Below are 22930 nucleotides of genomic sequence, written 5' to 3' on the forward strand. Positions count from 1 at the left end.
TCACTCATCAATTATTTGAATTCTGCTTTCTAATTCTACCATTTGACTAAAAAGTCAATCTCTAAGATAAGTAATATTAATAAATAATAGCTACCATTAATATAGTATTTACTGTATGTCAGGCACTGTGCTAAGTGCTTTACAATTATTATCTTATTTGATCCTCACAACAACCTTGGAAAGTAAGTGCTATCATTTCCCTCATTTTATAGATAAAGAAACTGAGGCAAACAGAAGTTAAGCTATTCTTCTGAGGTCTTCCTATCTCCAGGCACCATCTAAGCAGTCCTCAACTGTTGCCTAATTGCCCACATCCCATGTTCTTTTACAACATTTAGGGTTATAGTTAAATACTCCTATCCTTAAACATCACTACCCACTCTCCGAGCACCTCCGCGCACCAGCCCCCCCCCCCCCGCCCCCATTTCATTCCCTCTTTTGACCTTCATGTTATTGCTATTTCTCAGTTTCCTTCCTGGGCTTATCATCCATGTAATGCCCCATTTACAGTGAGTTTGCTCCAAGTTTGAAGCCCTGATAGAAAGTCAAACATGGTCCTGTGGAACCCCTGGGAAAGCACTTTGAAGAGTTTACCACAAGAGGCTATAAACTGTACAGACAGAAGACAGCTGAGCCTTATTGAAGGGAAAGGAAAGGGGAAGGTAATAAGTATTTATATAGTGCCTGCTATGTAGCAGACAGTGCACTAAGCACTTTTACAAATATTATCTCATTTGAGTATTGACCTAATTGAGTGAGTTGCCTGCTTCTTTAATGCTTTGGGTGCCTGGTATCTAGGCTATGACTTTTATGGGCTACCACATTGGTTACCATGTGTGTAAAAAACAGGCAGAGTTCCTCATTAAGCCATTTTTAATTTGTTCCAGGAGAACCAGTCATTCACTCCACAAGTACTTATCTAGCACCCTCAGGGTGCTTTAGCACTGGCTCAGCACCAGTAGACTAAGCCAGGCCTCTAGAGAGGTAATCTTGATTTCTGACCTTTTGCTTCTGCCACAATGTAAGTACTCAGCTGGTGCTGCATTGTGGGACTTCCTCCCACCTCCCTTCCCTGAAGTAAGGGCCAAAAGTCATTCTCCTTTGGGGATTTCCTTGAGTAAGGTCTTATCCCAGAAAGACCTTTAGTACATATTGGTCATACGAATCATTCTGAAGTTAACAAAATACCAATTACCTAATATGCCACAGATTTATTGTACAGAAGAATGCATAAATGACAAAACTTCTAATTTTTTAGCACAATTCCCAACTATCTTCCTCTTTCTTCATCTTTCATTCAAAACAATTACTGTGGAATGATTGTGTATGAGATACTGTGCTAAGCAGTATGAGGAATATGCATAATTATTGTTATTAGTAATAACAATATCTTACAGATTTCTAGTGCTTAATGGCTTACAAAGCACTTTCCTTACCACACCCCTTGGGAGACAAGTAGTAAAGTATTAACTGATATTATTAACTCTGTCTTACAAGTGATGAGACCAAAACTAAAAAGTAATTTTCTTCTGGTAATACAATTAGAGAATGTTTGAATTGTGACCTGAATCCAGGTCCTCTGAGTCCAAGCCCAGTAGATATTGAGAAAAGATTGTTTGCTTCTTTGTATTTGTAGTTCTAGCACCTGAGAACAAGGCCTAGAATATAGGTGCTTAATCAATGCTTGTCAAATGATTGATTTTTATTTATATATATATATATATACATATATATATATATATATATATATATATATATGTATGTATGTATGTATAAATGGTAGGTCTCCTTGCCTTCAATTTAGTATTCATCTTGAGTATCACATTTTTCTCTGAGTATTTAAAAAGCTGCTTGCTTCCTGCAGTGTTCCCCTAAAATGACTTAGAAAAATCACCTAAAATGGTAGCTGAAAATTGCACAAGAAAAAAAATTTCATTAAATGGAAAACTGCAGTGCTTTTTGGTGCACAGAAGTTAAGCTAGAGGAATCTTTTCCCATAACTTCTGTGAGTGTTCTCTCCCGCCCTCCCCTCCCCCATCCCAAAGAAGAGAAAAGAAAAAGAAAAAGACTAGGCATCCTGGTCACAGATTTTATACTCACCCTTGTTAGAGTCTGGATGGAAAGAAGAGGTTAAACTGACTGTTAGCAACCTCTGAAAGACCAACAAAAGGGCCTTAGAAATTAGATCCATTGAGTAAGGTCTCCATAAATACAGGGAGAAAAATTAGCCTTGGAAAGAAAATGATGCTTTCAAAGTCCTACAGGTCAATGTTTGCAAAGTGTAGGTGACAAAATCAGAATCTGTGAATTCATGTTGAAAATTGTACAATATTTTCTTTTTCATAAGACCCTGAATGATCCTATTACATTGACAGCAAATGATGTTGGACATGGCACTTTTTAATGTCTGATGTTCTCAAAATACCAATAGTGAGACACCGCTTTCTGTGTGTATTGGATTTTTCAAAGAACCCACTTGTCTGTCCTGTAGCCTAGCTAGTTTTGATCATGGGTTATTTTCTACAGTGTGTTTGAACTATTTTTTGACCCAAACATGATGGTGAGGTCATTTTAGCTTCCAATTTAATGAAGTAAAAAATGAAGCTAATGGGCTTTTGTTGATACAATTCACTATTCTATTCTCCCTTCCTCATCCCTACCACCTTAAAAGAAGACTAGGGATACCCATATTTAAAATGTATTACTGGGGGCAGCTAGGTGGCGCAGTGGATAAAGCACCGGTGTGGATTCAGGAGTACCTGAGTTCAAATCCGGTCTCAGACACTTGACACTTACTAGCTGTTGGACCATGGACAAGTCACTTAACCCCCATTGCCCCGCAAAAAACAAACAAAAACAAAAACAAAAACAATAAAATGTATTACCAGTAAAAGAAGAGTGTGATTGTGGTGATAGTGTGAGAAGAGGGAATAAACCTGTTTGACCAGTAAAATCCTAATTATATTTGATAGTTTGTGTTGTCTTGTGTATAGTAAAGTTTGAATTTTATAAGAAAATCAGAGTACTAATTGTGAAAATAACTTACCTGAAGTTGCACAGTTAATTTGGGTCATTGAACCAAGACCAGATCCTCTCATCCCCCACCTGCCTTTTCCCCTCCTATTTCCCCTAAAGAACATATCATTAGGCTGTTATGAAAATAAAAACAATCTAGAGTATATAAAAAAACTTTTTTGAATCCCAAGGCCCTGTTGTAAATGTGAGAATTTGATGTTATTAATTTACAGGAGGAGAAACTGGGAACTTGTGTCCCAACCTTCAGATACCAACACAGTGTGTTTCTACATCGTTCCCTTCTAGTCAAAGAAAAGTAGCACTTCTGAGATAAGAAATATATAGCAGAAACAATCCTGCCTGATTTAATCCCTCCTTGGGTTAAAAATGCTTTTCTGTAACTCCCACAGATAAAATATTCATTGAATTTTTTCCCAGGGTATGTAAATTGCTGAGAGTTCCAATTTGGCTGGAGCCTGCTGTACATATTGGTTAATATTAACTGAATCTGTTAAGTCCTTTGCATTCCTGGTCTTTAGAGCTTCTGGAAGAATCATGTAAATTTATTTTTCTTTTTATTTTTAGGTAGCCATTTCTTTGATGCCATTGTGTTGTGTTGCTTTTTTTTTAATCCACAGTTTGTAAGGCTATCCAAGAATAGAGATCAAAATGGTGTTTTCTTCTGCTTTCATCATTGGGGAAGTTAGAACTAAGGAAGGCTTAAATGCTGTGCATAACCCATGCAGTTATCCTTTTCCTATTTTTTTTTTTTTTTTTTTTAGTGAGGCAACTGGGGTTAAGTGACTTGCCCAGGGTCACACAGCTAGTAAGTGTTAAGTGTCTGAGGCTGGATTTGAACTCAGGTACTCCTGACTCCAGGGCCAGTGCTCTATCCACTGCGCCACCTAGCTGCCCCCCAGTTATCCTTTTCCTCAGTATTGCCTGACACAGTTCTCTGAATGTATTTTTCAGAGATTACCACACAATAAGTGGCTTCCCCAAACACTTAATTTTAGAATTAAAAAGGAAAGGAACTTTAATGAACTAGTCCAATTCCTTCATTCCACAGATGAGGTAATTGAGACCCAGAAAGGTAACTTGCCCAAGATCACCCAGAAGTTTAGAATAGCTAGAATTAGACCCTGAGTCTTCAGGCTCCCAATCTATTACTGTTCTCTCTTGGTCTGGAACCATTTAAATTAGCCAGAGTACTTTTATCTAGCTAGTATCTTATTTAATGATAGATAGAACAAGCAAGTACATAACATTTTCAATTTTCCATTTAATTGATCAAACCATTAGTAATAGGCCATCTTATAGCAATTATGTATTTCATGGTGTCTTTAAACTCCACCTTAAATACATGTAAACTAACTTTTCTTCTTTGGTTTAGGGGCATGCCAAGAGTGAGTATAAGGAACCCAACCAGTCAGTAAGCATTTATTAATCACGTAATTTGTGCTATTACTGGGGATACAAAGAGAAAAATTAAACAGATCCTTCCCTTGAAGAGTTTATAATCTAACTGTGGACAATGCTACATGCATTTATAGGCATATACAAAATAGATACAAGGTAATTGTAGGGGAAAGGCACTTGCAGCTAAAGGGATCAGTATAAGCTTCAAGATGATATTTGAGTTGAGTCTTGAAGGAAACAAAGAACTCTGAGAGGAGGCGGAGATGAGGAGGAAATACATTGCAGGCATAGGAACATCCCAGGCAAAGGCATAGATAGAAATTGCGGATGGAGGATCATGTGTGAAGATAATAAGACCATTTTGGTTCAACCACAGTATAGTGAAGCAATCTACAATAAGCTTGGAAAGGTAGATTTGGGCCAGATTGTGAAGGGCTTCAGTTGCCAAAGAGATCTGACATTTGAGCCTAGAAATAGTAAGGAATCATTGGAGTTTATTGAGTAGGACAATGGCAGACCCATTCGGAAAATCACTTTAGCAGTAGTAGGGAGGAAGAATTGGCCAGGGATAGATTTGAGACATGAAGACCCATCACGATAAGTGAGGAGAACCTAAGTGGCATACTGAGAAGACAGATATGAGAGAGGTGTTGTGGAGGCAGAAGTGACAAGATTTGGAATTGCTTGTATATGCCAGATTAGATTTTAGTGAACTAGTTCATTAAGGAAAAGTGAAGAGTCAAAGAGAGTCTGTGGGTGAAACAAGGTGTTAGCCTGGAGAAGAATGGGGAAGTTCTGAAGAGAAGTGTATTGAGAAGCAATCATAATGATTTCTGTTTTTGACATTTTGAGTTTGAGATGCTTATAAGACATCTGGTTTTAAATGTCTAAACAGGGAGTTTGTTTGAGTTTCCTAAAGAAAAGTCTAAGATTGTTTGACATTAATACACAGATCAGAGTGTTGAGGGATCTTAAATCACACAAATTGGAGCTCTGTGTTAGAAAATATTCTCTTTCTCTTCCTCTCTCACCTATTCTCCCTCTCTTTTTCCCTCTCTCCCTTTTTCTTTTTCCCCCTTTCTCTCTCCTCTTTCCCTCTTTCTTTGCTTTTTTCCTCTCTCCCTCTCCCATTCCTTTTCCCTCCCTTCCTCCTATCTCTTCTATCTCACCCTCTTCCTTCTGTCTGTCTCTTTCCCACCTTCTGTCTGCCTCCTTTCCCTTCTGTCTGCCTAGTTCCCCTTCTGAGTTTCCTTTTCTGACTCCCTCCCGCTTCTGCCCGTCCCATGTCCCAAATCTTTCCTATAAGAAAATATTCCAAATCCCTTGAATCTGTCACTTGAAAATTAAATGGCTTGTAGCTCCTGGAGAGCATAAGGGGACCCTTCGTTCATCCTTGAGGAGAGATATAGAGCATTCACAGCAAATGCACCCTATCAGTTTGTGATGAGGACATTCAGCAGTTTGTAAATTGGCAATTTTCCTGTTGTTTCAGGGTGGCAATCAAGCCCTTTTGTGTAAGGCTGTCTGATTTTCATTTTAGAGACTGCCTGCAATATATCATAAAGCCATCAGTACCTTTGAACTCCTCTTTTAAACATTTAAAATAAGGAACTATGTGTTTTTTGTAGTGTAGAAAGGTTGAAAATTGTAAACCAGGTGCAGTAAATCAAAGTTAGAGGTGACAAGATATAAATCTACCAATTGGGTTTCACAGTGGCCTGTGCCATTGAAAATTGCATATATCCTTATGTGCCTTTCATTGGTATGAGCTGATGAACATAGCTCCTTCTCAAAAGATAAGTAATTCATTACAAATGCAGAATGGGGCATATCTTGTCAAATATAGGCAGCATGTTTGTTGGGCATAATGGTGTTTTGTTACAAGGAAAAGTAACATAGGGAAGATGAAAGATATGCAAAAAGACAGTAATATTACTAAAAAAAATAGAGTGAAGTTACAGACTGAGAGTAAATATAATGACTAAAATATTTTAAAAAGCACCAAAAGATAGCATAATTAAAACCGAAATTTCTTTCTAAAGGGAATGTACTAATTTATAGCTCTAACAGTGCATTTAGTGTACCTGTCTTTTCATAATCACTCCAACATGGACCATTCCATTCTTATTTTCTTCTGTGATTTTCCTGCATGTGAAGTAAAACCTCAGGGTTTGTTTTGATTTGCAGTTTTATTAGTGGTTTGAAACATTCTTTCATATGGTTTTCCAATTCTTTAATTCTTCTTTTGAGAACTATTTGTTCATATCTTTGGACCATGTAGCCTATGGCCCAGAACAGATTAATTATAATGATCAATTTCAGTCTTTGAGAATAGATGATAAAATCTACTTCACTTCCCTGGCTAGAAAAGTGGGGGACTATGGTAGTAGAATATTTCATATCGTAATAGACCTGTGTTACTGGTTTTGCTTTGCTGTTTTTCTTTTTCACAAGGGCAGGTTCATTTGAAGGAGGGACTATATCAAGAAGTGATTAAGACACTCAAATTTTAGTACTCTGCCAAGATACTATCACCTTTTTGATTGGACTTTTGGAAATATTTGGATTAGTTACTGTTTTGAGTCAAGCTTCGTTAATGGCTTTCCCTGGTGAATAATGTTCTGGGGCCAATTGTGAATAAACAGTGTGTCTACATAGTAGATATAATTTCAGCAGTCTATTTAACCAATTCTGTTTTAGTCTCCACAAACTTAAAATTAGAGAAAATAGGGTCTGGGCTGAAAATGACATCCATTTATAAAGTAATAGTTCACATACAGCATTTCACAATTATAAAAAACTTCTCATGGGGCCCTGTGTGGAAAATAGTATGAACATTATTATTTCCATTTTATCGATGTGGTAGTTGAGACTTAAAGAGGTACCGGAGACACTGGCAAATGACCACCCAGCCTGGCTTGCCCGCATCAAAGAAGGCATTGTTCTCTATGAGCAAAGCAAAGTTGCAGTAGCTCAAAAGAAATGAGAAATGTGCAAATATAGAGACTTCTCCATTCCAAATGGTCCTATTTGTACCTGACCTTTGGTACACCTGTCTGAGCATCTGTTGGTCTGATCAGTCACATTTGGACATACTGTACATTGACCCTGAGGTACTGATGTCATTTTGGTCCTTTTTGAGTACAAAGGACAACAACCCTAGCATTAATAAATACAAATATATGCAAAACAGCTAAAGATGTAGAAGTTTGGGTATGAGGAGTAGCACCAGCATTCCTAAAGCCTCAGTCACGTTCTAGAATTCACATATATAAGGTACTCCCTCAACCCTGCATCCTCTCCCTCTAATTTTATGGCTCCTTCTAGAGCCTCCTTATAAGGATGGCACCAAAGCCAGCTGTGCTTCATTCTCACTCTTCTCCATGGTGCCTTGCATGGTGCCTCACCCAAACCTCACCTCTCACCCCTTTTTTTTTCAGCTTTCTTTTATTGTCTTCTCCTGGTACATCATAAGGTCGTTGAGGGTAGGGACAGTTTGTTTTTTTTTTCAACTTGTATTTGTATACTCAACACTTGGCACATAATAAGCACTTAGTAAATGTTAATTGATTGACTAACCTGTTGGGCAATTGGAAAAGACTTCATGTAGAATATGGTGGCTGCACCTCATCTCAAAAGAAGAGAGGGACTCTATGAGATGGAAATAAGGAGAGAGTGCATTCTAGGTATGGGAGATGTAAGGTACAAAGAGAGTAGAACAACAGAGTGCCGTGTATGAAGAACGGAGAGAAAGTCATTTTGACTGAGTCAGCTGTGGGAGAAGGAGTGAGCCCTGAAAGGTTGGTACTAGGTTGTGTGAGCCTAAAAAGCCAAAGAGATGAGTTTATATTTGATCTTAGAGGCATACTCTAGAGTAATAACAGGAGTAGGGGTATCACCTGGTTAGATTTGTACTTAAGGAAAAATAATTTGCCAGTAGTGTGCAGGATGGATTGGAGTGGGGAGATAATGGAAACAGAGACCTAATAGGAGGCTGTTGCAGTAATCTAGAGAGGGAATGGTGGAAGTAAAAAGCTTTACAAATGCTTGGATGTGTGAGGTGAGGGAGAATGAGGGAGTCCAAGATAATGCAAAAATTATGAACCTGAGACAATGAAAAGATGGTGGTTCCTTTGACAGAAATAATCAAGTTGGGAAGAGAGGATGGTTTGGAGAAATGTTTATAGGTATAGATTATTACATATGTTAGAGGTGGTCAATAAAGTGTTTGGTTTTTCTAAATTGCTTATGTATATTTATATTTAAATCTCTGGTACAAAGGCAGGTTTATTGGTGGTGTTGAGAAAATTATATTCAGAAATGATTATAAAAAATATCAAAAGGTACCAATAAAATAATTAAAAATAAATTTAAATGCAAATTCTTTTGAGGAGAGTACTATATTTTCTTCAGCATGGTGTATTGCAAAAAGCACTTGGAGGGAATTAACAGGCTCCTTCCTTTTTTCTTTCTTTTTTGATTTAAAGACTTGGGTCTCTCAGTCTTGCCCAGGTTGGAAAAGTAGGGGTCACTCACTGGGGATGGGTACAGAAGCTTGACTTGCTTTGTTTTTGACTTGGTATCATTCGCCTTTCAAGAACCTTCACCATGTGGATGGTAAATTGAGTACACATGCCTAGCAGACATAGCCCACTTCATCTCCAAACACTCAAACTCCAGAGATCTTCCACTTTCAGCCTCCCTGGTAGATGAGATTACAGCAGTGCTCCATGATGCTCAGTGGGGTGTTTCTGAAGATCTCCTTCTCATGGAGCTGGCTTTATAGTAATCAACCTCTTTAGAAGTTCTCTCTTAAATGCAAAATGTAGCACCATATTGTCTGAGTAACTGATAGCATATTGGGAAGGGCATTGTTTCCGACAGAAGACTACAGGCATGCTCCTTTTCCCTCTAGGAATAATAAAAAAGATCCTCCCTCCTCAGAAAGCTTTCAGGCCTCTTACCATAAGGAAACATTTTTTGTTGTTCAGTTTTATAATCATTTGTGCTTTGGTACGACAGCGGATTATTTACTCTCAAGACCATTATCTCTCATACATGCCATAAAATTAGAGCGATTTTACCTCATCCTGAAAAAGCATTAAATAAATATCAGTTCCAAATCATTGTTTCCTATTTTTGGCATGTTTGCCTGTTTCCTCACAGCATCAGCACTTCATTCTTCATTTATTTCCTGAACCACATTTCAGAGGGTGTCTTCTTTTTGTTTCATCATGCAATTATATGAGCAGACCTGATAAGGCTCCAGATTTCAGATCACTTTTTTCTTGTTTCAAGTTGTAAAGATCATGCCTTAGCCTGCAGCCAGGAGCCCATGTCCACTTATAGTTCCCTTGTCCTGCCCAATTCCTAGGGGTTATATTTTACAAAGATTGGCTAGAACTCATATTTCAGGGCCCAGAATTCCCAAGTGAAATACCTCCTTCTATTTGACCCTCCTTGAGTAGAGGTAAAACCTTTTTTTATCCTAGTTTATTATTTTTGAATAATAGTCTTGTAGATAAAACCCAAGAAAACACGCTCTTGTGGGCTAGAGTGTGTAGTGACAGAGATGAAAAGGGTGAGAGGGAAGTAGATGATATAATCATTGACCAAGAAATAAGGGCATTAGCAAAATAAAGATGATGAATAATAAGTGTTAGGGTAATTAAGGGTTAGAGATCTCTCTGAACCTTAGAAGACAAGCTAGTTAGGAACCTAAAAGATCAGAGGGTATGGTTCTTTGAGAGTTCAGTGATCAATCAAGGTGTAGAGACTGGTGAAAATGAAATCCCTGAGGCTAAAGTTCAAAGATAAATGAGGATTTGGTTCAAGGAGGAGTAGTTGCCCTCATAAAGTTGACTAATGCTTGGGATTGAATCCGTTATACAAATGATACCTTTATTAGGAAAGATCCAGGAACAAATTTTGGTCAATAAATGTGAGAGAAGGTTATTGGCCTATAAGAAATGATGAATATGAAGAATTCAGAGAAACATGGGAAGATCTCTCTCAATTTATACATAATGAAGTAAACAATGTGGAAAACAATATACTCAATGCCAGTAACACCATAAATTAAAAGAACAATAAAACAAAGTGAATCCTATAATTATAATGACCAATCAAGCCCTTGAATAAAAAATAGAGAAATGCATCTTTCATTTTGTTAAAGAGATAGAGCTCTTTTGGTGTGGAATGTTGTCTGTTAGCATATATATATAATTTAGTATATATTATATTATATATTCTATATTATATATAGACATAACTTTTTTTTTTTTGGTGAGGTAATTGGGGTTAAGTGACTTGCCCAGGGTCACACAGCTAGTAGTATTAAGTGTCCAAGGCTGTATTTGAACTCAGGTCCTCCTGAATCCAGGGCCTGTGCTCTATCCACTGCGCCACCTAGCTGCCCCTAGAAATAACTTTTTACATTAGTTTTTAAATTTTTGAGTACCACATTCTCTCTCTTCTTCCCATGGTTATACATGTGCAGTAGTGCAAAACATTTTCATATTAGTAATGTTTTAAAAGTAAATATAGGAAACCCCCCCCAAAAAAACCAAACAAACAAAGTGAAATAAAGTTTTTTAAAAAGTATGCTGGGGGCGGGGCGGGGTTGCAGCTAGGTGGCACAGTGGATAGAGCACCAGCCCTGGATTCAGGAGGACCTGAGTTCAAATCCGGCCTCAGACCCTTGAAACTAGCTGTGTGGCCCTGGGCAAGTCACTTAACCTCAATTGCCTCACCAAAAAAAAAAAAAAAAAAAGGATGCTCCAATCGGTATTCGGACTCCATTAGTTCTTTCTGATGGATGGCATTTTTCATCAGAAGTCCTTCAGAGTTATCTGGGATCATTGTATCTCAGCATATATATTTTATTAAAATGTATATTCAATCATTGATGATGCTTCCATCTGGTTTTGCTTTGCTCAGCTGTTTTCCTTTTAAACACATCAGAAACATATGCAACTAAAGAATTTAGCTTTAAATATAGCCAAATAAACTTCAGTCCATTTAATAATAACTAGCATTTCTACAACACTATAAAGTTTGCAAAGGATTTTACAAATATAATCTCATGTATGAATTTACATATATATTTACAAATATGATTAACCTTCAGAGGTAGATTCTATTATTATCCCTATTTTACAGATGAAGAAACTGGGACATAAAATGTAAAATGACTTTTACAGGCTGAACTCACTAGTGTCTGAAGCTGGATTTGAATTCAGGTCTTCCTGTAATACCTAACCTTGTTGTCTTTCGAAGGAGGAAAAGAAGGTGGTATTTAGAGATTGTATTTTTGCTGATATGAGGTGTTATTTAAGTTTACTTTAAATGTAGATTCCCCAGAAATGACCATATATTCTACCTGTTAGGCAAAATTTACATATATACAATGCACATACACATGTCTATGTATATGTGAACTTGTATGTATATGTATATATGCATGCATATCACATATATGTTTGTATCTTTGCATGGCTGAGAAATTATGCCATGAATAATAATATCGAAGTGGGAAATGTTACTCCAAAAATTGGCAAGAGCATTGGACCTCGAAATGGAAAACCTGCCTTATAATCACACTGTGCATAAGCATTATTTTTTTCATCTACATGACATGCAAATAAGTGACATTTCTGCCTTTCAGTCATTGTCATCCTTGCTGCCAGTTCTGCATCTCTGGCTCTCTGGGCTTAGCTTTGTCTTGGTGAAATCCATAGTGTTTACAACTAACTGATTCAGTAACATAATAATGAACAGTTTTGTCATTGGACTAAAGTTCTAACTTTAGCCACCGGTTCTGTGATTGTTCCAGAGTTTTCTTTTCTATATAAAGCATGTGGTCTCAGTTAGGTTAGTGCCCAAACAGAGCCCTCAAAACAAACTTTTCAAATTTTATGAGAAGATTGTGATGCCATTGATAAAATAATGAACCGATTAAATATTTCATATTTTGTGTTTATAAATGATAGAGTGGACAGAGCATAGGATATAGGGTCAGAGGACCTGTGTTCAAATCTCAGTCCTGCATTTATTACTTAACTCTCATAGTCTTAAATTTCCTAATCTATTAAAAAGGAGAGGTTCGAACTAGATGAACTTCTAAAACCTCCTCCAGCTCTGAATCTAAAATATTCCAAAAGGAAATACCTACAGTAATTAATTTCTTCTTCTTCTTCTTCTTCTTCTTCTTCTTCTTCTTCTTCTTCTTCTTCTTCTTCTTCTTCTTCTTCTTCCTCTTCCTCTTCCTCTTCCTCTTCCTCTTCCTCTTCCTCTTCCTCTTCCTCCTCCTCCTCCTCCTCCTCCTCCTCCTCCTCCTCCTCCTCCTCCTCCTCCTCCTCCTCCTCCTCCTCCTCCTCCTCCCTCCTCCTCCCTCCTTCTTCGGCAATGGGGGTTAAGTGACTTGCCCAGGTCACACAGCTAGTAAGTGTCAATTAATTCTTAACTGTAGCCACAAACTTTCCATAATGGCTCTATGGCACTGTAAGTAGTCCATAGCCAGGAAACTAGAATTCTTTTTGTCTTTGGGCCATCATCTTTAGGCTACCTTAGATAAGTCAATTCCCTATATAGAGCAGGTCTTTCATGGATCCATGATTTCATCAGTGCTGATGATTAGAGACTTCAATATTTCTAATTCTATGATTTTGTTAATTTCTTCTATAAGACATCTTCACTATAAACTCTATTTTCCAACATATTAAAGGTCTTACTCTTATTTTTCTTTTATATATATATATATATATATATATATATATATATATATATATATATTAGGGTACAGTTGAGGTCTTCAGGCTGTCCATCTGTTATCTCTCATTCTAGCTACATAAATAACCTATCTTTTCTCTGGTGTCCCTGGTGATGTTTTGAATGCCATTTATAATCATCATTAATATGGTTTAGCCCACTTTATACACCTCATGTGACTTTATGATGATGTTCTTGGGGTTACTTGCTGTTTTGATTCTTCTGATGTTGTGATATTCCATAATTGACACCAATATAGCATGATGGAAAGAATATTGCTGTTTTTCAAGATGGGCTTTTGTGTAGTAAGAAAATGATGTGTAATTTGTCAATTGCAATTGAACCTGACCTCCTTCTATTCTACTTGTCCCCAAGTCATTGTAGATCTATAGCATCTAGTCAAGATATAGATATTGATAGACTTAGAGGTCTGCCCATCCTGTTGTACAACATGCATATTTCATTCAATTTTCCAGCATAATATTAAATCTTTTTCAAATGGCTATATATTCCACTATACTTATTATTTATCAGTCATAGTATCTTATGTAATTTTTCGTACAAACTTGCTAGAGTCTGAAATAGGCCTTCCCTTACTCATTCATAGGAAATTCCTTATTTGAGAAGAAGCTCAAGGAAGAAGCATAGTATTTGACATCAAAACAATATGGTATAATAGAGTATGTGTATGTATATATATATACTATACCATATAATTATATATGAAACAATGTATTTCTTTGATTATTACACTAAATATAATATAATGATGATCTATAACTATCATAGCATATATAAAATGTTATATAATATCACTTTAAGGTTTTTAAAGTCCTTTACATATGTTATCTCATTTGATTCCCCATAACAACCCAATGAAATAGGTGCTATTATTATCATCCCATTTTATAGATGAGGAAATTTAGACTGAGAGAGGTTAAATGACTTTTTAAGGGTCTTAATAGCTAGTTGGTGACTGAAGCAGGATTTGAACTCAATACTTACTGACTCCAAGTTGGTTATAGGAGGGAGCTGTCTGTATAGTGGAAGGCGCAGCAGAGCAGAATGAAGCTAATACCTAGCTTTCAGTCTTTGTTCCAGCAAGTCACAAGCTTCTTCAGCATCTTTCTACTAATCTGTCAAATGATGAAAGTCATCTTCTATACAGGACTTGTAATATCATAGGTTAAGGCTCTTTAGCAATAGGGAATGAATCTGCAATTTCACTGGTATAGGCAACTGTTACATTTAGTTGGATAAGACTCCTAGTTGGGTTATTTTTGAAAGAAGCCAGTGTTGTATATATCATCACAGGCCCAAGATTAACCTGTTTGTATGTAAATAGGATATCAAAGTTAAAGGCAAAAGAAACACAATCTTTTCCCCTTCTATCCTTGAATAATCTAATCTCTCTGGGAGGCACAGGAAGGTGAAGATTGCAAAATGGAAAAGAAAATCAATAGTCTGTTGTTCTGTACTTGTGGAAATATGCTCCCTGAAGGCTTAGGGTTATCCACAAGGGATGAGAGTTAACAAAGAACAGGATAATAAGTTTGTGTTGTGTTTTCCACCACCTGAATCTTAATCTCCACCCTGTCCTCTGGGCTCATCATGACTCCCTTTATGCTGACAGATGATAGCAATAGATCCCATCAGTTTGTGTTGTGGCATTAAGGGAGGCAAGTGGAGGCTGTTCTTGGCATCACTCTGGACAGACATTCTGATCGGCTTTGAGCACAGGTGTTTGAGGAGTATTCAAATGCATCTGCTGTCACTTAGGAAAATGCATACAATGAAGTCGTTTCTTTAGATTTTCTCTGACATTCTTCTATGTTCTTTCAGTAATAGGCAACATGGGAATTGAATTAATTTTTTTTTAAACCACAACAGTAAACTCCTGCTTATCCAAAGCAATTGGATAATAGAATATTCCAGTTAACTGAGGCTTTCTACATAACAAATTTGCAAATCCCATTTTTCAAAAAACCAGAATATAATAATAATGAAATACCTCAATGATATGTAATTTCCTAGATATTGCTTTTCCTTTCATCTACATAGGTCACAGTTTAATCATACCTTAATGATAGTTTCATGAGCATCTGTGTCCAATACTCCATTACCTGGTGGTCAACATTATGGTAATGTTTATCTAAACTGATCCTCAAATAGTAGATGTGCTATCAACAGGTCCATATTAGTTAAACTTTTCCAATTTGATGGGAACCCATCATCAATGAATCAATCTGCAGGCATTTATTAAGTGACTACTATATACCAGACACTGTGCTAGATACTTGGGTTTCAAAAGGCAAAGAATGAAACACTTCTTGAAAATTTTATATTCTAATCAGGGAGACAGCAAGGACATATATGAGTTTTTACAGAATAAAGAGAATAAATTATTGTTGTTTAGGCGTTTCAGTTGTGTCCACTTCTTCATGACCCCATTGGGGGTTTTCTTGGCAGAGATACTGGAGTGGTTTGCCATTTCTTTCTCCAGCTTGTTTTATAGAAGAGGAAACTGAGGCAAACAGGATTAAGTGACTTACCCAAGGTCAGACAGCTACTAAGTATCTGAGGTCAGATTTGAACTGAGGTCCTCCTGATTCAAGATCTAGCATTCCGGATGCTTTAAAGAGGATAAATCCAAAACCATTAAACAGAAACAGAAGGTAGTTTATTAGGGAGGGTGCCAGTAGTTGTGGAGATCAGAAAAGGCTTCATATAGAATGTTATCCTTGAGTGTGTCTTGAAAGAAAAGAGATTATATGAAAAGGAGATAAGGGAGGAATGAGTGCTTTCTAGGCATGGGAGGGTGGCCAGTGACCAAGGTGCAGAGATGGAAAATGTATGTGATGAACAGAAAGGACAGTTTGGCTGTACAGTGTACGGTGTACAGTGAAGCTGGAAAAATAGGTTCAGGCCAAATTGTGAAAATGGGAAGTAGGGAGAATGACCTTCCATTGCCTGCAGTGCTTTATAGTTTATAACGTGCTTACCTCCCAGCCATCATATGAATTAGTGCACGTTACCACCATCTTATAGCTTAAGAGACAGAGACTTGAATAGAGTAGTCAACATCAAATTGGACTTGGAGTCAGATGACATTATCCACTCTCCAAGGTCCCTTCCAACTCTCAGATTCTGTTTGTGACCTTGGATCAAGTTCTGGTTCTGACACTATCTCTGTGACTGTGAAGTAGTTACTTAAGCAATCTGAGTCCTTCCCTTTCTGTAAAATGGGGATTTGTTACCTTTGTAATGAAGGGTTTCTTGAGGGAAACTCTTTGAAAACTTTAAAGCTACATAGAATGAACGGGATACAATTTTGTGCCCCCCCCATCATCATCATTACCCTCATCTTCCTCTTCCTCCTCTGATTTGCCTATGGTCAGTCATACAACTAGTATATATGGGAACCATGCCTTGAACTTAGTTCAACTGAATCCCAAGTCCAAAGCTCTTTTCCACAGTACCAGTGAGGATCACCCACACATAATGATTAAACATTAGATTGGTATTTTGAGGATAATATAATATAAAATACACCACAACCCAACTGCCTTTCTTTAATAATTCATGGACAATCAAAGATCATAATTAAGCACATGTAAAGCACTACCCTAGGTGAGGGAAAGACAGAAATGCAGAAGACACAAACCCTGCCCCTTGAAGCTTATAGTCTTAACAGTCAACTACTTCCACTCTTTAATAAGTCTGTGATCTCATTGAAGTGGGTGGAGATCATAAACAATCTAGATATCTTTCATCCTGTTCAGTTCTTGTCTTTTCCCTTCCATAAATCTTCTGAAGGGGATCTGTACACAGTATGGGATTTCCTCTAGATCTCTTAACCTTATTTAAATGCCAGCGTAGAACATGGTCAGTCTCCATCTGTTTATGCTTTACTCTTGTTCCCTGACTACTTCATCTTCTTTTCTGGTCACACATCTCTTTGATAACTCACACTCTGTTTCTTGTAATTAATTTGTATTGGTAATGGCTATATACTGCCACTGGTATCTCCGTTGCCCAATTTGTGACCCACAATTTAATCTATTCAGAGGGTAACCCATAAAATCGGACCACAAAGACACAAATAAACTAAAATGTGACACATAACTTGGCAAATACAAAGTAAGAAGTTCTATAGAAAGCTCGAGGGGAACAAGATAATAGTAATAATAGCAGTTGGCATTTATATAGCATTTACTGTGTGCCAAGCAATGTGCTAAGCACTTTACAACTATTATCTAATTTGATCCTCACAACAGCCCTGTGAGTTAGGTGCTATTATTATCCCCATTTTACAAATGAGGAAACTGAGGCAAAGAGCTATTAAGTAACGCCCTGGGTCACCCAGCTAGTGAGTGTCTGAGGCTGGATTTGAACTCAGGTCTTCCTGACTCCAGACTCAGCTCTCTATCCACTGTGTCACCCAATTGCCAAGATCTCAAATCACCCTGTGATTGACTGTGACTGATAAATTATAACCCCAAATGGTCTCTTTCTAATAAACGCCTTTTATCCAATAATAAAAAATAATTTTGACCCCTTCTTTTTATAAGAAAGAGACAAGGGATAAATATGCATTTTTATTGGCATCTTCATGGATCGCATGCTCTTCTCTGGCTTCCTTCAAGTCCCAGATAAAATTCTGCCTTCTTCAGAAAGCTTTTCTCAATCCCTCTTAATTCTAGCCCTCTGTTGATTATTTCCTATTTATCTCGTATATAACTTATATATGTTGTCTCCCCATTAGACTATGAATTCCTTCAGGGCAAGGATGTCTTTTGCTTTTCTTTGTATTCCCACTGTTTAACACAGTGTCTGGCTGATAGTATGTGCTTAATAAATGAATGTTTATTGACTGAATGATCCATAACTTTATTTTGCATTATAGAATCAGGACAAATGAGATTGAATTTAATATTGTTATCCAAAAGATCATCTTAATCCCTACACAGGTTAATGCCCAAGTATAGGTTACACTCCTGAAATATGATCACTTTGAAAGAAAAAAAAAGATTTATAGCTATTGAATATTGGTAGGATTCATTGTTTATACATCCAGATTTGGGAGAAATCCAGATTGATGTGATTTTTTTTTTTCTTTTGAGAAAGAGGTACATTGGATTCTCTTCCCCATTAGATATTTAAGCAACAAGAATTTTCCCAGTCCATCTAATTCTTTGTATAAAGTAAAAATTTGATATATTTTTTAAACCTGAATAAGTATAATTTATGAAGAATTACCCCTCTACAAATCCTAGACAAAGAAAAAAGTTTAAACTGTGGGGCCTTAAGAGTTTAGAACCCTGAGAACCTGGCAACTCTTTTTTATCTTTCTGTCTTTTTAAAAATTTTAGACAGGAAAGGCTTTGTTTTTAAATGTATCTGGGCATATATAGTGTTTATGATAATTTTTAAAGCACCTGTTTCCAAACAGAAACCCGAATGTCATACATAATAACAATAAACAAAAATTAAACCAAACTGGGCTCTATGCCCAGAAAAACTAGCCAAAGTTTCAGAACTTGGCCAAAAAAATAAAAGCTGGTGAAAAAGAAGCTGGAATCAGAAAATACTGGAGCTGGGGAGAGGGGGTGGGGATGAGTGCAAAGATTAAGATCATCTTATCCAGCTCCTTCCTAAACTGAGGTTTAGAGAAGGTGATACTGCCTCCCACACCCTACTCTCCCTCTAACTCAGTAAGCATAGTTCTAGTTAACAATGTTTGTTGTTTCTGGTTTTAATTTTAAAAAGGCCAGATCTCAAGACTGACCACTACCAATCTAAAACATTTTCATGTTATTAGAAGGAGTGAAATATGGAAGAGGGATTTGATTTATTTTTTCTTCTGCTTAGCCCCAGAGGCAAAAGTAGAAGCAAAAGGCCAGAGCTGTAGAAAGGTATATTTTGCCCACATGGAGATTCACATGGTGGTGGTCTGCAACAATAAAACATTGTCACAATATGAACTTTCTGAAGTAGAATGAGCTGCCTCTGAAGTATATAGTAGGTAGCAAGCAGCCTTGCCTTCCAAGTAGAGGGTTTCAAAGGCCTACAGTAGGGGGCATTCTTAGTTCAAGGTGCTGGGTGGACTGGCTGGTGTCTGAGGCCCCTTCCAACCATTGGGGTTCTGTTTGTATATCCCTTCTGTATGTGTAACCCTTTGTGGCTGTCAGCTTACCCTGACCATGCCATCAGCCTTGCAGAGTTGTCATTGTAATGCTGCTGCCTTATAACCCAATCCTGCGTTGTCTCTCTGAGCTATTATAAGACATTTGAATTACATGGGAAGAAACAGGCCAGAGGCATCTGGAGTATACTAGCAACCTTAAATAAAGGGAGAAGGAAAGGCTTCATATTTCCCTGAAATGCCTAAAGACCATATGATTTACATAAACAAACAAGGAAATCCTCTTTGTGTGGTTAGGGGCGTGTGTCTAATACAGGAAGCCATGTTTTCCTGTTATTGAAAGTTTCCTTTAATCTTTTAGGCACATTTCAGGACCTGCATGTGTTCAAGGTGTGTTATTTCCTTTTCTCTTATAACACAGCAGTGGTTTTCTGCTTGTGCATATCTATCTGATGTGGCTCTTATAGAAAATCTCTTTTTCATAGATGGTGCAAATAATGAATTTAAAAGGAATGGAAAGGACCCACCCATGTTAGGGCCTGGACTTGGTTAAGGAAATGGCTGCTGCATAGGGGTGGTTTAAACAGGTTTTGACCTAGAGCTGAACTTTAGCCATTGATATGAGACTGTAAAATAACTGGGGGCTTTGGGTTCTATGAAAAGACTGAATACTCATCATTAATCAGCAAGATTTTAATAAGCTCCCACAATGTGACTTTTGTTGTTCTAGGCATTGAGGGTTAGAAATGGCAAAAGTGGGACAATCCTTGTACTCAAGGAACTCACTTTATAAACTTTGTTTATGGAAATGAAAGAGTTTATGAAGAAAAGAAAACCTGGAAATCATGTTGATCTGGCAATTTCAGGGGATGATTAGCCAAGTACTTCCTAAATAAGGGAATTAAAAAAAAAAAGCAGTCAAATATTAGGCTAAGAGCAAGATGGAAATTCTCCAATGATATTTTGGAGGGACTCCTTTGCCCTGAAAAGAATAATCTCTAACCCCAGCCATCTACTCAGCTGTTGATGGCTCCCTTTAGATACTGCCATTGACATAGCTTTTACTAGTCTTTGGTAGTCTTCAAGTAGCCAAAGTGTATTATGTCTTGACATGTGCAATACAGATCTTTTATCAGTATTGCAGGCACCATGTTTGTTGTTTGTCATGAAATTGTTTAACTGTTTTTTTGTTTTTTGCCTTAGTAAATGTTTGGCCAAAATGCAGATGGTATCCCAAGTTTTGTTGTTTTTGTTTTTGTTGTTGTTGTTGAGTTGTTTGCAGTTGTGTCTGACTCTTCATGATCTCATTTGAGGTTTTCTTGGCAAAGATACTGTAGTGGTTTGCCTTTTCCTTCTCCAGCTCAGTTTACAGATGAGGACACTAAGGTATATAGGGTTAAGTGATTTGCCCAGGGTCACATAGCTAATAATTATCTGAGGCAAGATTTGAACTCAGGTCTTCCTGACTCTAGACCCAGCACTCTATCTATATCACCATCTAGCCAGTATGTATACTGACCATTCTCCCATTCTCAATCTTCCTTGTAGAGAGATGATACATTTCTTCTTCTTCTTCTTCTTCTTCTTCTTCTTCTTCTTCTTCTTCTTCTTCTTCTTCTTCTTCCTCTTCTTCCTCTTCCTCTTCTTCCTCCTCCTCTTCTTCCTCTTCCTCTTCTTCCTCTTCCTCTTCTTCCTCCTCCTCTTCCTCCTCCCCCCTCCCGCCTTCCCCCTCCTCTTCCTCCCTCTTTTCCTCCTCTCTTCTCCTCCCTCTTCTTCAACTTCTTCAATATTGTAGGCTGTTTAATTCCTTGGATGATACCCCTTCTTAAAAGATTAAGTGGATCCCTGATCTCATCACTATGCTTCTTTTGTTGGTATCATATGCCCCATCAATACTTTCTCATCCTTGGTGTATCTTGTCCTTATCTTCCCATTAATCCTTCATAAGGAATCCACCTGATATGCTGGGTCCCTGCTTTGGGACTCTTAACATTGCTTGGTTACTAGGGGAACATGTTATTAATGCATATAGCCTTGAACCATAAGGAAGTGGAAGAAAAGTCCTTTTAAACATAGAAAAGCAGAGTAGTACAATGGATAGTGAGATAGCCTCAAATTGGCTGTGGGACCCTAGGCAAGTTACTTAACCTTTCACTTCTCTAGGTGACACTGTAAGATTATAAATTGCAAAGAAGATGCAGACCTGCACTGGTAGACCTTGTTTCCTCACCTGGGAGTTTCCTGTACCAATGAAATAATCATGTGTATGTATTTATTTATACACACATCTGTGCACAATATATGCACACATACATGTGAATATGTATATATGCCTATGAATGAGTGCATTGTTGCTCATGTGTGTAAACACATGTTCACATAGGTACACACATGTTTTTCAACTTTTTTTTTACTTCCTGTCTTTTTAATGAAAAAATGAAGTTTAGAAATAACTAGCTTATATAGTACTTTTTGCTTTATATCATTTGATCCTCACAACACTGTGAGGTTTACAAACATGTTTTATTATTTCTTTTTTATAGAGAAGGTAAATGAGGCCCATGATCACATATGTCAGAGGTGGGATAGAAACCCAGGTTTTCACGATTCTAAGTCCAACACGATCCATTTTGCCACACCACCTCTCTAGAAAAGGAGAGGGTAGCTCTGCTGGTACATTGTTCTGAGATATGATGCTGCCCAATATAAAGTTAGGAATAACAAAGAGATAAAGAGATCAGGGAGGTGGAGGAAAATGGTGACATCATGAAGAAGCTAGATAGCTTGGAGATTCTTTTAAATTTCATTTTTACAATATAATGGTCTTATAGTGGTTTGTGATATGTTATAACAATTCTAAGAACTGCAGATAAAATCACATTAAGCATAAAATAAGAATTCATTTGAAAACTAAATAATATAAATTTTTTTTAGATTATCTTCCATTTGCTTTTTTGAGGCCTCTAGCTGCTCTTAGATAAGTTGATCCCTAAAATCCCTTCAGATCCCCTGAGTGTTCTTCTTTGAGATCATTGAGAGTTGACTCTGAGTTTCATTACAGACTCTTATTTGCCCCCTTCCCAATGCTGAAATGGAATTTTCCATCTGCCATGCCGAATTTGGTTTAATTAGAGTTTTGCCCAGTTTTCTGCAACTTAACCTTTATATTCCATATGGGATACTTTATTGCCGTCTTCTGACCTCCTCTGTTCACTTTAAAATGTTCACTGTTAAAATCCTAGAAATACCTGGATCATTGTCTTTTCATTGCTGAAAACTGAGAATTTTGGAGTACAATACAAATTGGTGGCTAATTCCAGAAATCTGTGCTTAACCACAAAGGGAAAAAACCTATCTATTCCATTTTCCTTTAACACCTGACCCCAAACTTGCCAACTGATGCATTCCAGCCCTTCACTTTGCTTCCCTTCCACATAGACCACAGCCTGGAATGGATTATTCTGTATATATAACCATGTTGCTTTGCCTTAGTCACATTTAATGTGCATATTTCATTTCCCCATCTAGACTGTAAGTTCTTAAAGGTTCAGGAACCATGTCTTTATTATTTTGTTTATTTTT

General features: G+C 37.2%; 1 protein-coding gene across 4 annotated transcripts in view; it reads left to right on the top strand.

Moving 5' to 3' along the window:
- Positions 1 to 22930, top strand: part of STXBP6 (syntaxin binding protein 6) — a 363777-nt gene that overhangs the window by 271755 nt on the left and 69092 nt on the right. The gene's annotated exons all lie outside the window — the stretch shown is intronic.

The sequence above is a fragment of the Dromiciops gliroides genome, chromosome 2 (assembly GCF_019393635.1).
Source record: "Dromiciops gliroides isolate mDroGli1 chromosome 2, mDroGli1.pri, whole genome shotgun sequence".
Classification (NCBI taxonomy): Eukaryota; Metazoa; Chordata; class Mammalia; order Microbiotheria; family Microbiotheriidae; genus Dromiciops; species Dromiciops gliroides.